The following is a 15,587-nucleotide window of genomic DNA, read 5'->3' as shown; positions in this document are numbered from 1 at the left end:
CCAAAGCAAAAAAGGGTGTGCTTAAGAACCCTGGACACCTCTAATTGGGGACTTTAGCAAAGCTAAGTCACAATCTGAAAATGTTCACCCAATTATGTGTCTATGGCATTTATGTATCCGGTGGTAATAATGGAAAACAAAGTGCTTAGAGCCACGGCCAAGACTCATAAAGAAGCTGTGTTCAAGAATCATCATACTGAACTAGGAGAATCAATAACACTATCTGAACCCTGAGTTCCTATAGATGCCAATCATTCTGAACCTCAATGAATAGAGTGAGATGCCAAAACTATTCAAGAGGCAAAAAGCTATAAGTCCCGCTCATATGATTGAAGCTATGTTTCATTGATAGTTTGGAATTTATAGTATATTCTCTTCTTTTTATCCTAATTGATTTTCAGTTGCTTGGGGACAAGCAATAATTTAAGTTTGGTGTTGTGATGAGCGGATAATTTATACGCTTTTTGACATTGTTTTTAGTATGTTTTTAGTAGGATCTAGTTACTTTTAGGGATGTTTTCATTAGTTTTTATGTTAAATTCACATTTCTGGACTTTACTATGAGTTTGTGTGTTTTTCTGTGATTTCAGGTATTTTTTGGCTGAAATTGAGGGACTTGAGCAGAAATCAGATTCAGAGGTTGAAGAAGGACTGCTGATGCTGTTGGATTCTGACCTCTCTGCACTCAAAGTGGATTTTCTGGAGCTACAGAACTCGAAATGGCGCGCTTCCAATTGCGTTGGAAAGTAGACATCCAGGGATTTCCAGCAATATATAATAGTTCATACTTTAGCCAAGAATAGATGACGTAAACTGGCGTTCAACGCCAGCTTTCTGCCCAAATCTGGCGTCCAGCGCAAGAAAAGAAACCAAAACCAGAGTTGAACGCCCAAACTGGCACAAAAACTGGCGTTCAACTCCAAGAAGGACCTCTACACGTGCAACACTCAAGCTCAGCCCAAGCACACACCAAGTGGGCCCCGAAAGTGGATTTATGCATCAATTACTTACTCATGTAAACCCTAGTAGCTAGTTTATTATAAATAGGACCTTTCACTATTGTATTAGACGTCTTTTTGACCATCTTTGGACGCCTGGTTCTGAGATCAGAGGGGCTGGCCATTCGGCCATGCCTGGACCTTTCACTTATGTAATTTTAACGGTAGAGTTTCTACACTCCATAGATTAAGGTGTGGAGCTCTGCTGTTCCTCAAAGATTAATGCAAAGTACTACTGTTTTCTATTCAATTCATCTTGTTTCACTTCCAAGATATTCATTCGTACTTCAATCTGAATGAGATGAACGTGACAATCATCATCATTCCCTATGAACGCATGCCTGACAACCACTTCCGTTCTACCTTCGACTGAATGAGTATCTCTTAGATCTCCTAACTAGAATCTTCGTGGTGTAAGCTAGAATGATGGCGGCATTCAAGAGAATCCGGAAACTCTAAACTTTGTCTGTGGTATTCTGAGTAGGATTCAATGAATGAATGACTGTGACGAGCTCCTAACTCGCGATTGCAGGGCGTTAGTGACAGACGCAAAAGGATAGTAAATCCTATTCCAACATGATCGAGAACCGACAGATGAATAGCCGTGCCGTGACAGGGTGCGTTGACCATTTTCACTGAGAGGATAAGATGAAGCCATTGACAAGGGTGATGCCTCCAGACGATTAGCTGTGCCGTGACAGGGCATTGGATCATTTTCCCGAGAGATGACCGAAAGTAGCCATTGACAGTGGTGATGTATCACATAAAGCCAGCCATGGAAAGGAGTAAGACTGATTGGATGAAGATAGCAGGAAAGCAGAGGTTCAGAGGAACGAAAGCATCTCCATTCGCTTATCTGAAATTCTCACCAATGAATTACATAAGTATTTCTATCCCTATTTTATTATATTATTTTCGAAAACTCCATAACCATTTGATATCCGCCTGACTGAGATTTACAAGGTGACCATGGCTTGCTTCATACCGACGATCTCCGTGGGATTCGACCCTTACTCACGTAAGGTATTACTTGGACGACCCAGTGCACTTGCTGGTTAGTTATGCGAAGTTGTGAAGATATGTTTAGACCATGGTCCTGTGCATCCGTTTTTGGTGCCATTGCCAGGGAATCAATTTCGAACAACAATTCACAACCTGAGTAGCAATTTTGCATACCAAGAAGCCATCATCAATCCTGCTCGGAAGACCATTCCTGAAGACCTCAAAGTTCAAATTAGATGCTTTTTCAGGAACATACTCTTTTGAAATAGATGGCCGAGTAGTAATCTTCAATCTGAATGGAGCTATGAAGCATCCTCTAGAGGATCATTCTATCCTCTAGTGTGACATCATAGATGAATCCGAGTGTGGGGACACTTTCTGAGGACAATGATAGTGCTTTACCATTGTTACCAGCTCCAGACAACCCAGAGCCTGACCATGAGCAGAAGTTAGAATTGAAACCCCTCCCTCCACACCTCAAATATGCTTACCTTGAGGACAAGCAGAAGTTTCCAGTTATCATTGCAAGGGAACTCACTTCTCAACAAGAAGAGCAGCTACTTAGTGTGCTGAGGAGGCATAAGAAGGCACTTGGTTGGAGTTTGGCAGACATAGTAGGCATCAACCCTCGAGTTTGTGAGCACAGAATATTCTTAGAAGAGGGAGCAAAGCCTGCCCGTCAACCCCAGAGAAGACTGAACCCCACTATCTTAGAGGTTATCAAGAAGGAAGTGACCAGATTACTGGAGGCAGATATCATCTACCTCATCTCAGACAGTGAATGGGTAAGCCCAGTACAAGTGGTGCCCAAGAAGTCTGGAGTCACTACAATGAAGAATGAGCATGGAGAGCTCATGGCAACCAGAGTTCAGAACGCCTGGAGGGTCTGCATTAATTACAGACGCCTCAACCAGGCCACTCGTAAGGATCACTATCCTCTTCCATTCATTGATCAAATGTTGGATCGCCTGTCAGGTAAATCACATGATTATTTCTTAGATGGTTACACAGGCTATTTCCAAATTCATATAGCTCCTGAAGATCAAGAAAAGACCACTTTTACATGTCCTTTTGGGACTTATGCTTATAAGAGAATACCCTTTGGCTTGTGCAATGCACCAGCTACTTTCCAAAGGTGCATGATGAGTCTTTTCTCTGATCTTATTGAGGACTGTATGGAGGTTTTTAAGGTTGACTTTAGTATATATGGTGATTCCTTCAATCTTTGCTTGGATAGTTTATCTAGAGTGTTAGATAGATGTGTCAGTACAAACCTTGTATTGAATTTTGAAAAATGCCACTTTATGGTTAAACAAGGGATTGTACTAGGACATGTTGTGTCTAATACTGGCATTTCTGTAGATCCAGCAAAGGTGGATGTTATTTCTAGTTTACCTTACCCCTCCTCTGTGAGGGAAGTCCGTTCGTTTCTTGGCCATGCAGGTTTTTACAGGAGATTCATTAAGGACTTTAGTAAGGTAGCACTTCCCTTATCCAGACTACTGCAGAAAGATATTGAGTTCGAGTTCAGTGAGGATTGCAAACAAGCGTTTGATAAGCTGAACACCGCCCTGACTCAAGTTCCAATTATGAGAGGACCAGACTGGAGCCAACCATTTGAAATAATGTGCGATGCTTCCAACCATACAGTAGGTGCAGCACTGGCTCAGCGTGAAGGTAAAGACCCCTTTGTAATTGCTTATGCGTCTAAAACTTTAGATGTCGTTAAGTCCAATTATACTACTACTGAGAAAGAGCTTCTTGCTATTTTTTTTGCTCTGGATAAATTCCGAGCCTATTTACTTGGTACGAAAGTAGTAGTGTACTCAGACCACGCAGCTCTAAAGTATTTATTAGCTAAAAAGGAATCCAAACCAAGGCTTATATGTTGGATACTGCTACTATAAGAATTTGATTTAGAAATTAAGGATAGGAGTGGTAACTAGAATCTAGTGGCAGACCACTTGAGTCACCTTGAGCACATTAAGCATGACTCCATTCTTATAGCTGATAATTTCCCATTTGATAACCTGCAAGCAGTATCTGAGGTAGTCCCTTGGTATGCACCTGTAGCTAATTATCTAGTTAGCCGCACCTTTCCTCCAAACTTTACTAAGCATCAAAGAGACAAGCTGAAAAGTGAGTCTAAATATTATATATGGGATGACCCATATTTATGGAGATGTGGCGCTGACCAAGTAATTAGACGGTGTGTGCCTCAATCAGAATTCCAGTCTATTTTAGAGGCCTGCCACTCATCTGAGAGTGGAGGACACTTTGGCCCACAAAGAACAGCTAGAAAAATCTTAGACTGTGGATTCTGGTGGCCTACTCTTTTTAGAGACGCTGCTGAATTTTGTAAATCTTGTTTCCCATGCCAAAAATTTGGTAATATATCCAAAAAGGATGAGATGCCTCAACAAATTATGCTTTTCTGTGAAGTTTTTGATGTTTGGGGCATTGACTTCTTGGGTCCATTTCCAAATTCTAATGGTCATTTTTATATATTGTTAGCTGTGGATTATGTTTCCAAATGGGTGGAAGCAATTTCTACCCGCACTGATGATGCTAACACTGTTGTTTCCTTTGTTAGAAACCATATTATTTATCGCTTTGGATCCCCACGAGCAATCGTGAGCGATCAAGGCACCCATTTTTGTAACAGAAGACTAACAGGATTAATGAAGAAGCATGGGATAATTCATAAAGTTGCAACCGCCTACTATCCTCAGACTAATGGGCAAGCTGAGGTGTCAAACAGAGCGATAAAGCGTATATTGCAGAAGATAGTCAAACCTCATAGGAGATACTAGAGCACCAGGCTACAAGATGCACTTTGGGCATACAGAACAGCATACAAGACACCCATTGGGATGAGTCCTTTCTGCTTAGTTTATGAAAAAGCCTGCCATCTCCCAGTTAAAGTAGAGCACAAAGCCTTTTGGGCAGTAAAGGAATGCAATATGGGATTTGAAACAGCCGGAGCTGAGAGGAAGTTGCAACTGCAAGAATTAGAAAGCCTTCGCCTGGAAGCTTATGAGAACTCAAGGTTGTACAAGGAGAAGATGAAGGGTGTACATGATAAGCACATCAAGAGGAGAGAGTTCCAACCTGGGGACTTAGTCTTCCTTTATAAATCTCGACTGAGGCTCATGCCAGGCAAGTTGAGATCAAGATAGGAAGGTCCATACAGGGTAGAGAGGAACTTTTGCGTGATCTAGAATTCAGAATAAATTCCCGTTGCAAGTATAGTTTCTAAACCGAGCAATCATCCTTTCTTACAAACGTTTTGGTTGTCACAAGTAACAAACCCCTTTAAAATTGATAACCGAGTATTTAAACCTCGGGTCGTCTTCTCAAGGAATTGCAAGGAAGTATGTTCTTATTATTGGTTATGAGTCTTATAAATTGGGGGTTTTGAAAGTAAGGAACCAATATGTTAAATGATAAGAAAAATAAAATAGAAATAATAAAATAAACTCTTGGCAAGGTATTAGAACTGGAAGTCCTATCCTAGTTATCCTTATCAATTATGATGAGAATTAGATTTTTCTCCCACTTTGTTAACCTCTAACTATGAAGGTAAGTTAAGTGGATGAATTAATTTTGATTCCTCAGGTCCTAGTCTTTCCTTGGGAAAGGCTAAAGTTAGTGGAACTCGAATTAATTCTTGAAGAATTCCAATTTTCAATCAACAATGAGTTTGATAACTCAAGTGTCTCCAATGACTCAACCAAAGCCAAAAGGAAGAAAATATTGATGCACAAAAAACTAGTCTCATAACAAATTTCCTTCGGCAAGTGTACCGAATTTGTCGTCAAGTAAAAACTCACAATAGAGTGAGGTCAAATCCCACAGGGATTGATTGATCAAGCAACTTTAATTAGAGGAATGTTCTAGTTGAGCGAATCCAGAATTTGAGTTGAGAATTGCAGAAAATAAAATGGCGGGAAGGTAAATGACAGAAAAAGTAAAATGCTAGAATTAAAGAACTGAAAATAAATGACTGAAAGTAAATTGCTGAATTGTAAATGGGAATGGGGTATTGCTCATAAATGTAAATGGCAGAAATTAAAGAGAATGGGTAAGATCAGAAATGGGGAGTTCATTGGGCTTAGGAGATGTTGCATTCTCCGGATCAATTTCATTTTCATCTCTTCCTCAATCAATGCACTCATTGATCTCCTTGGCAATCTTAAGTGATTGAATTACAATTTCTTGTAATTCAATCTCTCAAATCTTGATCAATAGCCAATTCCTTGGTCAATTGCTCATGAGAAGAGATGAAGTATGGTCACTGATTATACCACATGCATTTCCCAAATCAAGTGTTGAGAGGATTATAGTCACATATCCATCCAAACCCAATTTGGTCCAGCATGAGAAAGCATTTCTAACATGATCTCTTCATTCCTCTTTCAAGGTTCAGAAGAGATCCAAGTATGAATAGCTTCTTTTCCAAGATAACTACCCAATTGGATGAAGATCGAAAGCTTTCAAGTAAAATCAAGAGAAAAAATAGAAGAAGAATAATGAAAACTAGTTTTGATCCATCAAATTACAACAGAGCTCCCTAACCCAATGAAAGGGTTTTAGTTGTTCATAGCTCTGGAAAATGAAAACAAAGATGGAGAATACATGATGAAACTAGAAGTGCAGAGAAAGTAAAATACAGAGAGTAGTTCTATGCCAAGAGGCTCCCTATAATTTCCAACTCCCCTTTTAATTCAAAGCTACTCCTATATATACTACTCTTCTGTTCTTCTAGTTGGCTCTTCAAGTCTTGGGTATGGGCCTTTGGATCTTGAGTTCAAAGCAGTTCTCTTCTTCATTGGGCTTGGCTTTACTTGCAGAGAGAAAGTGTGAAGTGGGCAGAGACTTTAGCTCAGGACGTTAGTGGTGTTAACGTTCAGTGAAAAGATGGGTTCGAGAACGTTAGTGACAATCACCTTTTTCACTAACGTTCCTCACCCAAGTAAGAGCCACGTTATCTTCAACGTTAGTGGCACAAACGTTGCCACTAACGTTGCCTCTTTGTCCTTCGCATACGTTATTGGGACTTGCCTTTCCCAATAACGTTGAGAAGTCTCCCCCTTCCCTACGTTAGAGTCCTCGTTAACTTAGTTAACGTGGCTCTTTTAATGTAGGCTTGCCAACCTTCGAGAACGTTAGTGACACTTACCATTGTCACTAACGTTCCAATGTGCCCCTATTTCTCACGTTAGAGTCCACGTTAACTAGGTTAACGTGGCTTCTAACGTGGCCATGCTAGCCATCTCCAATGTTAGTGACAAAGTTGAGTGTCACTAACGTTGGCTCATCATTCCCTTATCCACGTTAGCTTCCACGTTAACTAAGTTAACGTGGGAGTTAACGTGGCTCATAGTGGCTTATGTGGGCTAATTCCAACGTTAGTGACAATGTTGGGTGTCACTAACGTTGGCGATCACCTCCCTTCTTCACGTTAACTTCCACGCTAACTAAGTTAACGTGGGAGTTAACGTGGCTTATTGGGGCTTGTGTGGGTTCCTTCCAATGTTAGTGACAATGTTTGGTGTCACTAACGTTGTCGACCACTTTGTCTCCTCACGTTAGCTTCCACGTTAACTAGGTTAACGTGGCTTATTGTGACTTGGCCAACGTTAGTGACAAAGTTGAATGTCACTAATGTTGGCTTCCCCTTTACTTCTTAACGTTAGAGGCCATGTTAACTAAGTTAACATGGCAACTAACGTGGCCATTTATGAGCTTGGTCCAACGTTAGTGATAATGTTAAGTGTCACTAACGTTGGCTCCATTTCCTTTCTTCCACGTTAGAGTTCACGTCAACTTAGTTAATGTAACTCTTAACGTGGGTAATGATGGCTTCGAGAGCGTTATTGGCAATTACTTTTCTCATTAACTTTGCAAGTTACTCCCATTCCACGTTAGTGTTAACATCAGTGTAACTAACGTAGCCACTAAAGTGGTTCTTCTTTGCTTTCTTTGTCCTGAAATCAAGCAATAAAGTGCATCAAAGTTCTAGTCCAAGTCATGGGAAATGAAACATCCAATTTGTCCTTAAATTCATGCAAAATCCTCATGAAATCATGTAAAGTACACAATGTATGCTTGAATCAAGATGTAAGTGAATATCTACCCAAAACTAGCTTATTTCCTAAGGAAATGCATGAAACTACCCTAAAAATAGTAAAGAAAAGGTCAGTGAAACTGGCCAAAATGCCCTGGCATCACAACACCAAACTTAAAGCTTGCTTGTCCCTAAGCAAGTACTGGAACAAGAGAATGATGAATGGAATGCCAAGAGAAATGAGTCATTCTTGTGGAAGCCATGTTCCTGGTTTTATGGTGGTTTCATGCATAGCAACTTAGGTTCATTCCTGGCTTTCAGACCTTTATCATGTCCTAGAATACTCACTGTGATTGCATCCCATGAGACTTTTATTCATTGATCTATTTGTTGTTATTTCAGGGCTTATTTTTGTTCTTAAGCTAAGTGCTCTGTAAAGGGGCAACTCTTTAAAATAAGCTTTCAGCCAACACTCCCAAACCAGTTGGTTCAAGGTTCTAGGTGTTGAAGCACCCCTAAGGACTTACTTGCTCAAGTCTCTCCCCCATACATACACACCACAGGCACATAGTTTATTTGTTTTCTTTTCTTGAGACCTTGGTGTCTAGCACCTCTTTGGGTTACTAAATGCTCTGTATTGAAGGTTACTCTTGATAGTGGACTTTCAGCTGATAATCCCGAGTTAGTTAACCCAAGTTACCAAGTGATAAGGCACCCCTAAGAGCTTATTCATCCAAGTAGATCCCTCACACAGGAGCACCACAGACACATGCCTCAAGATTAAAACCATTGGTGCCTAGCCTTATTGCTTACTCTTTTTCTTTTATTTTTTCAACCTTTATTGTTCTTTCCCTTTTTCTTATTAGGATCTTCTTATTTAGCTAGTCTCATGGGGTGTTCCTCAAGCACAGTATTCATAACAGATAGTTGTCCTCCCACCTTCTGGTTGAACCAACTTAGCTAACTTATGATCACACCATATCCTCATGAACTCACTCCATAGTATGAACTCCTCTCTGGTCTTTAAAAACACTCATTCTCTTTTCATTTGATTTAAAGGGACAAACATACAAGTAAGCAAAGTAAGGATGCAGTGACATAAAGACTAGTAAACATAGACCTCTTCAACACAAAAACTTAAAAGACAAAATTTTAAAAAGGTTCAAACTATTATGGAAGCAAGTTCTATTTCATACAAGATCTTCCTTATTCAAAGCATAGAAAAAGATGGACCAAAGAAGGAACTCCACCACCTTTTACTCATGTGGTTGCCCATGCTCTCCTCCTTGCTTGTCCTCCTTGTGTCCCTCTTGATTGCTCGTACTCCCACTCCCTTTGCTTTTTCCAATCAGCTTCTTCCAGAAACCACCATCTTCCATCTTCTTCTTGAGTGTTTCCTTCTGTTGTTTCACCTTCCTCTCTTCTTGTTCTACAAAATCTTTTTAGACCTCATCATATGTAGGGATGACATAGTGTAGATGATGCATATTACTAGACATGTAGTTCAACTTGGCTTGAGTGTTTACGTTGAACTCCACCCTATGTAGTTGCCATCCTTCATTAAGTACACTGAACTCATTGAATGCTCTCATCTGAGCTAGTTGCCGCTGATTGAGTTCTTGCAAATGCTTATCTTGACGTTCTTGCCTCGCAGTAACTTTGTGGATGGCTTGAGTGAGTTGGGAATATTGTTCCTGTTGCTGCTCCATCTGTTGTTTCTGCCACTCCTCTTGTTGGCTCATCCATTTGGATTGAAGCAGCAGTATTTGTTCTTGTCCTTCCATCTGTCTCATCCCCAAATCTTCAATGGCCCTTAGAAGGTGATTCATATTCAAGTTGGCTGGGTCATGATATTCTTTTTGTTGATATTCTTCTTGATGAGGCTCCTCTTGGTGAGCTACTCTTTTTTGTTTTGGCTTTCCTATGTGAGGTCTTCTTTGTTGTTGGGCTGGTGTCACATAAGTTAGCCGCTGAAAGGTCATCAGCCTCCCCGGATTTAACCAATCTGCGTTGCTATCCTCGAAGACAACCTTGGCCTTCGTGCACAATCTGAGGATGGTGCTAGGGTACCAAAGCCTGGCACCCGAATCAATCTTCTCAGCTGACTCTTGAATCCCCTCTACTATAAGCTCGTGCACATTTATATTTCCACCTTGTACTAAGCAATGTACCATAGTAGCCCGATTGACATTGACCTCAGAATTGTTGGCTGCTGGTAGGATAGATCTCCTCACAAGTTCAAACCATCCCTTGGCTTCAGGGCTGAGGTCTCCTCTCTTGATGAACCTGGGTCTTCTATCCGCATATCTTTCCCAGTCAGTTCCTATAACACATATGTCGTTCACAATTTGTTCGAGTTCATCATCATCAGGGTTCTTACTTACTCTTGCTTGATAACTAAGCTCATCAAAATGTGGTGATTTTAGGTGAAGAGTTCTTGTTATAGTATTTGGGCTGAAGTCCACCTCCTTTCCTCTTACATAGCTTTTGAAGGTTGGGGCCTTGGTTTTGTCTTCTCTAACCACATTCGCATAGAACTCTTTGATGAGGTTTGCATTGATCTTCCCCTCTGGATTCGTGAGCCCTTGCCACCCTCTTTGTTCAATTTTCTCCCGAATCTGTGGGCACTCGTCTTCATTGATTTAGAAGGTTAATTCGGGCAGTATCTTTTTGAGCTTTATCCGCTCAAACTCTTGTTCATGGAAGGCAGTTTTGAACCTCTTCTCATCAAAAGGAACGCTCACCATTGGTTCCTTCCTCTTTTGCCTCTTGGAGCTTGATGCTGCCATGAATTTGAGTTGCTGTGTGAGGAGATTGGAAGGTACGGATAGATGAAGAATTAGGTTGGTTAGGATGAGGTGTGAAGTGTGAGAGGTAGCACTTTGGGTGTGAGGGGGAGTGCGGACTAGGATTCACTTATATAGGGAGGTGAGGAAGAGATGAAAGGTGTGGATTGATGGGGTTGGTGTATGATGAACGGATGGAGTTTTGTATGGAGTAAGCACGAGGATTACCAACTTTATGATGGAGTTGGTTCAGTTTCCAAGTTTGTTCTTCCTCCAATGTTGCATGGCAACCATTCCCAATGCATTCCCCCTTGAGGCACGTGTGTAGTACCCTCTTCATGAAGTGGCCGAAACTTTCTCATTAAATTGTCTAATCAATTTCCTTCAATGCTCATTTCCTTTCCCTATAAAGATCAAATAAGAAAAGTAATAAATATCATAAAAAAAATCAATTTAAATTTTACGGCTAGAATAATAAAGGGAAGAAAGGATTAGATTGTTTATTCATGAAGTCCAACTAACTAACTAACTGTGTATCCTTATATGCACATTGGTGGCACCATCAGGTGACACCAAACTTAGTTTCGAGCATTGTGATGAAAAGGTTGTTGTTCAAAGCATCAAGACTAGCATGCTCTGGGTTGCATGCATGCTTTCTTGGCATGCTTTGAACACCAAACTTGTTCTTCACTATATACTGCATAATAAGGATTTCACCAAGTGTTTGTCAAGTTTGGGTTGGAGTTCATAAATATTGACTTATTCACTATTTTCTAAAAGCATATAAAACATGGGTTGGCTCCCATGAAGCGCTTCTTTAGTGTCACTAGCTTGACGTTTCTCCCTCATCAGGGTGGTTGGTAATGCTTAAAGTCCTCCCCTCTTGCTTTGGACTTATATCCATTGGTTGTATCAATGATCTCTACATGTTCCAAGGAGAGAACTCTGTTGATAATGAAGACCTTAGGTAACTGAGATGGTACAGTGGGGAGATTAGGGGGGATATCTGGGAAGTAAGCTGAGATCACTTTATCCCCTGGAGAGAAGTCCTCTGTAGGGATCTTCTTGTTCCTCCACCCTCTTGGTACCTTCTTCTTTGTCCCTTTTGATGTTGCCTTGCTCTTGGTGACTTCTTCTTCTAAGGGAATTTTGTTGTTGTCTTCACATGTCTTTGGTGGTTTAGGTTCCTCCAGCTTTTCCTTGAGTTGTGACAACTGCTTATTTCCTTGTTCATCAACCAAGGGCTTATTTCCTTGTTCATCAACCAACCTTTAACAACACATTTTCCACCATCCCTATTGCTTGTTTTTGAGTTTTGTCAGCCAGCCTGATGACTACATCTGTGGGCAATATCTCATTGATCTGCAGCCTCTTCACTAGGGATAAGGGCATTAAGTTGATGCTTGCTCCCAAATCGCAGAGTGCTCTATCAAACATTGTTTCCCCTATGGCACAAGGGACATGAAAACTCCCTGCATCTTTTCTTTTCGTAGGCAACTGTGGTTGAATGAGGGCACTGCACTCCTTGTTCATCACTATAGTTTGGCCTCCCTTGAGTGAGCTTTTCCTGGGAAGCAGCTCCTTCATATACTTGATATATGCGGGCATTTGTTGAATAGTCTTGATGAATGGTATGTTGACATGCAGAGATGCAAACAAATCTAGAAACCTTGAGTATATTCTCTTCTCCACAGCACCATTGAGCAGTTGGGGAAAAGGTGCATAGACTCTCAGTAGCTCCTGTTGTGAGATTTCTGGTTCTTGATGATCTTTTTCCTTCTTCTCTACTGAGGTATCTTTAGGTTGTTCTGACAGCTTGCTTGGCTTGTCCTCAGTCTCCTTATCACTTATAGTGACCATCTTGCAATCTTCCCATCTTACTTTCTTTGTTTCACCTCTTGGATTCTTCTCTGTGTCACTTGGGAATCTATCTGTCGGTTTGGGAATTTGCTCAGAGAGATACCCCACTTGAAATTCCAATCTCTTGATTGTGTCTCCCTGGTTCTTGAAACTGGCTCGCACTTCCTCCTTGAACACCTTGTTGTCTTGAATCTCCTTGCCTATGCCTTCAAGTAGATTCTCAATCCTTGAGAGTCTGTCATCAAATGATTGTAGATCGTAATTAGAGGTGGAAGGATGAGGTAAGTTATTTTGGTTTTGATGTGAATGTGGAGAGGTGTTGTTATTGAGGTGTTGATATGGTCTAGATGTGAAGTGTTGGTGGCTTGCATTGTTGGGATTTGGGCGTCTTTGATCAAGGCTTTGGTTTTGTTGATTTCCCACCCAAAGTTTGGGTGATTCCTCCATCCAGGGTTGTAGGTCTTGGAGTATGGATCATGGTTTTGCCTAGGTGAATTCCCAATGTAGTTGGCTTGCTCCTGACTACCCTCTGTTTCTTCATTCACTCCTTCTTAGTTTGTTGATGAAGTGGAGATTGCTGCTACTTGGTTCCTCTCTATCTTCTTGGTGAGGTCAGCCAGCTGCTGGGTAATGAGCTTGTTTTGGGCCAACAGAGCATCTACATTATTTAGCTCCATTACTCCTCTTGTGTTCCCTCTTTCGGAAGCATAGAAGTAGTCGTTCTCTGCTACAGTTTCAATGACATCTATGGCCTCCTCAATGGTCTTCTTTTTGTTCAAAGATCCTCCGGATGAATGGTCTACGACCTTCTTTGACTCATAAGAGAGCCCTTCATAGAAAATGTGCAGCTGCACCCATTCATTGAACATATCTGGTGGGCACCTCCTTGTTAGGTCCTTAAACCTCTCCCATGCTTCATATAGAGTCTCACCATCTTGTTGCCTGAAAGTTTGGACCTCAGCTCTCAGCCTATTGATTCGTTGAGGAGGGTAAAATCTTGCTAAGAATTTGTTCACCACATCTTCCCAAGTTGTCAAGCTCTCCTTTGGGAAAGACTCCAGCCACTTGGCTGCCTTATCCTTGAGTGAGAATGGAAATAAGAGCAGTCTATAGGCGTCAGGATGAACACCATTAGACTTCACTGTGTCACATATTCTCAGGAAGGTGGTTAGATGTTGATTGGGGTCTTCTTGGACACTTCCTCCGAACGAACAGTTGTTCTAGACAAGGCTGATGAGCTGTGGCTTCAGTTCAAAATTGTTGGCATGGATGGTTGGCTTTTGAATGCTACTTCCACAGTTTCCTGGGTTTGGATTGATGTAAGAGCCTAAAACTCTTCTATTCTCCCCAGCATGATTTGCTCGTCCTCTTCCGCCATGGTTGTGAGCTTCTTCTTCACGATGGTTTTCCATGTTTTCTTCCATGTTTGGTTCAAAGTATTCCTCAAAGTGTTCCTCCTCTTCTTCAGCACCAACTACACATTTTTTTCTTGCCTCCCTCCTTAGTCTAAGGAGGGTTCTCTCAGGTTCAGAATCAAAGGAAGTTGAAGCCCCGCTTCTTCTCCCTGTCATACAACCAACAAGTACAAGCAAAGAGAATAGGTGCAGAAAGCATTTCTATCAGAATTACTGTTAATGTGAGTGATGCAATATATCAAACAGTTAGTGGGTTAGTGAAATGAATTGTAAATAACAAAGAAAAAGTAGGGGGAAGGGAAGAAATTAACTAAAACTGAAAGTAAATTACTCAAACAGAAAATTAAATCAAACAAAACAAAAATGCTCAATCTAGTTATCTTCCAATTTAATCATTGTTGATGCACAATCAATCCCCGGCAATGGCGCCATAAACTTGATGCACGGAAAACTTGTCTCATAACAAATTTCCTTCGGCAAGTGTTGATGGTATTTTTGTGGAAAACTGAATTTCCCAAAACACCTAAAACTCACCGGCAAGTGTACCGGGTCGTATCAAGTAGTAAAACTCACTTAGAGTGAGGTCGATCCCACAGGGATTGATGGATCAAGCAACTTTAGTGGGTGATTAGTTTAGTCAAGCTAACATTGAGTGATTTGAGTGACAATTGAAGCAGCAGAAAGTAAATGACAAGAAATTATAAATTGCAGAAAGTAAATTGGACAGAAACTTAAAGAGCAAGAAATGTAAATTGCAAGAATCTTAAATGACAAGAAATGTAAATTGCATGAAATATAAAGGGGAATGGGTGCTGGAAATGTAAAATTCAACAGGAACGTGTAAATAGCAATCAAACAGAGAAGTAAAAGATGCAAAATCATGCAACAGATCTAACAGAAGAGTAAAATGCCTTGAAGAATTTTAAGACAGAAAAGCAATGCTTAATTTGCAGCAAAGTAAAAGAGGTTGAAGATCTCAAGAGTGGAAGAGACTAGAAAACAAGTCTAGATCTCAAATCCTTCCTTGATCCAACAAGAACAATTGAAGAATAAAGACAAATGGAAGCAGTAAGAGAACTTTGATTCAAATTGCAATTCACTGAAATTATGCAGCAAGGCAAACAATGGGAAATCTCAGAGGGAGAATAAAACAGAACTCCTTCAATTCTCCACCCAAGATTCAAAAACAAAGAAAAGAAAACTAAAGAGAGAGAGCTCTCTAATGCTAATGCTCCCTAGTGGAGCCAACCTCCTTTCTAATGGAGCTCCCCTTTGAAAATGGGAATGATGCCTTTATATAGGCTTTTACAAAAATAAAATGAAATTGAAATGAAAAACAAATTAAATGAAAATCCTAATTCTAGCTTGTTCTTGTGCCTTTGAGTGATGATGTGGGCTTTGCTTGCTTTGGATTTGAGGAGAAATGGGTTTGGTTGGCCTTGATTCAATTTGGAGA

General features: G+C 40.7%; 1 non-coding gene across 1 annotated transcript; it reads left to right on the top strand.

Moving 5' to 3' along the window:
- The first annotated feature begins 13,580 nt into the window (after positions 1 to 13,580).
- Positions 13,581 to 13,687, top strand: LOC112739010 (small nucleolar RNA R71). Its single transcript, XR_003169953.1, has one exon. It is a non-coding gene; the product is annotated as a small nucleolar RNA R71 (small nucleolar RNA).
- The last annotated feature ends 1,900 nt before the right edge of the window (positions 13,688 to 15,587 follow it).

The sequence above is a fragment of the Arachis hypogaea genome, chromosome 13 (assembly GCF_003086295.3).
Source record: "Arachis hypogaea cultivar Tifrunner chromosome 13, arahy.Tifrunner.gnm2.J5K5, whole genome shotgun sequence".
In the NCBI taxonomy this organism is placed as follows: domain Eukaryota; kingdom Viridiplantae; phylum Streptophyta; class Magnoliopsida; order Fabales; family Fabaceae; genus Arachis; species Arachis hypogaea.
The sequence above is the reverse complement of the archived record's forward strand: the minus strand, read 5'-3'. Positions and strand labels throughout refer to the sequence as shown.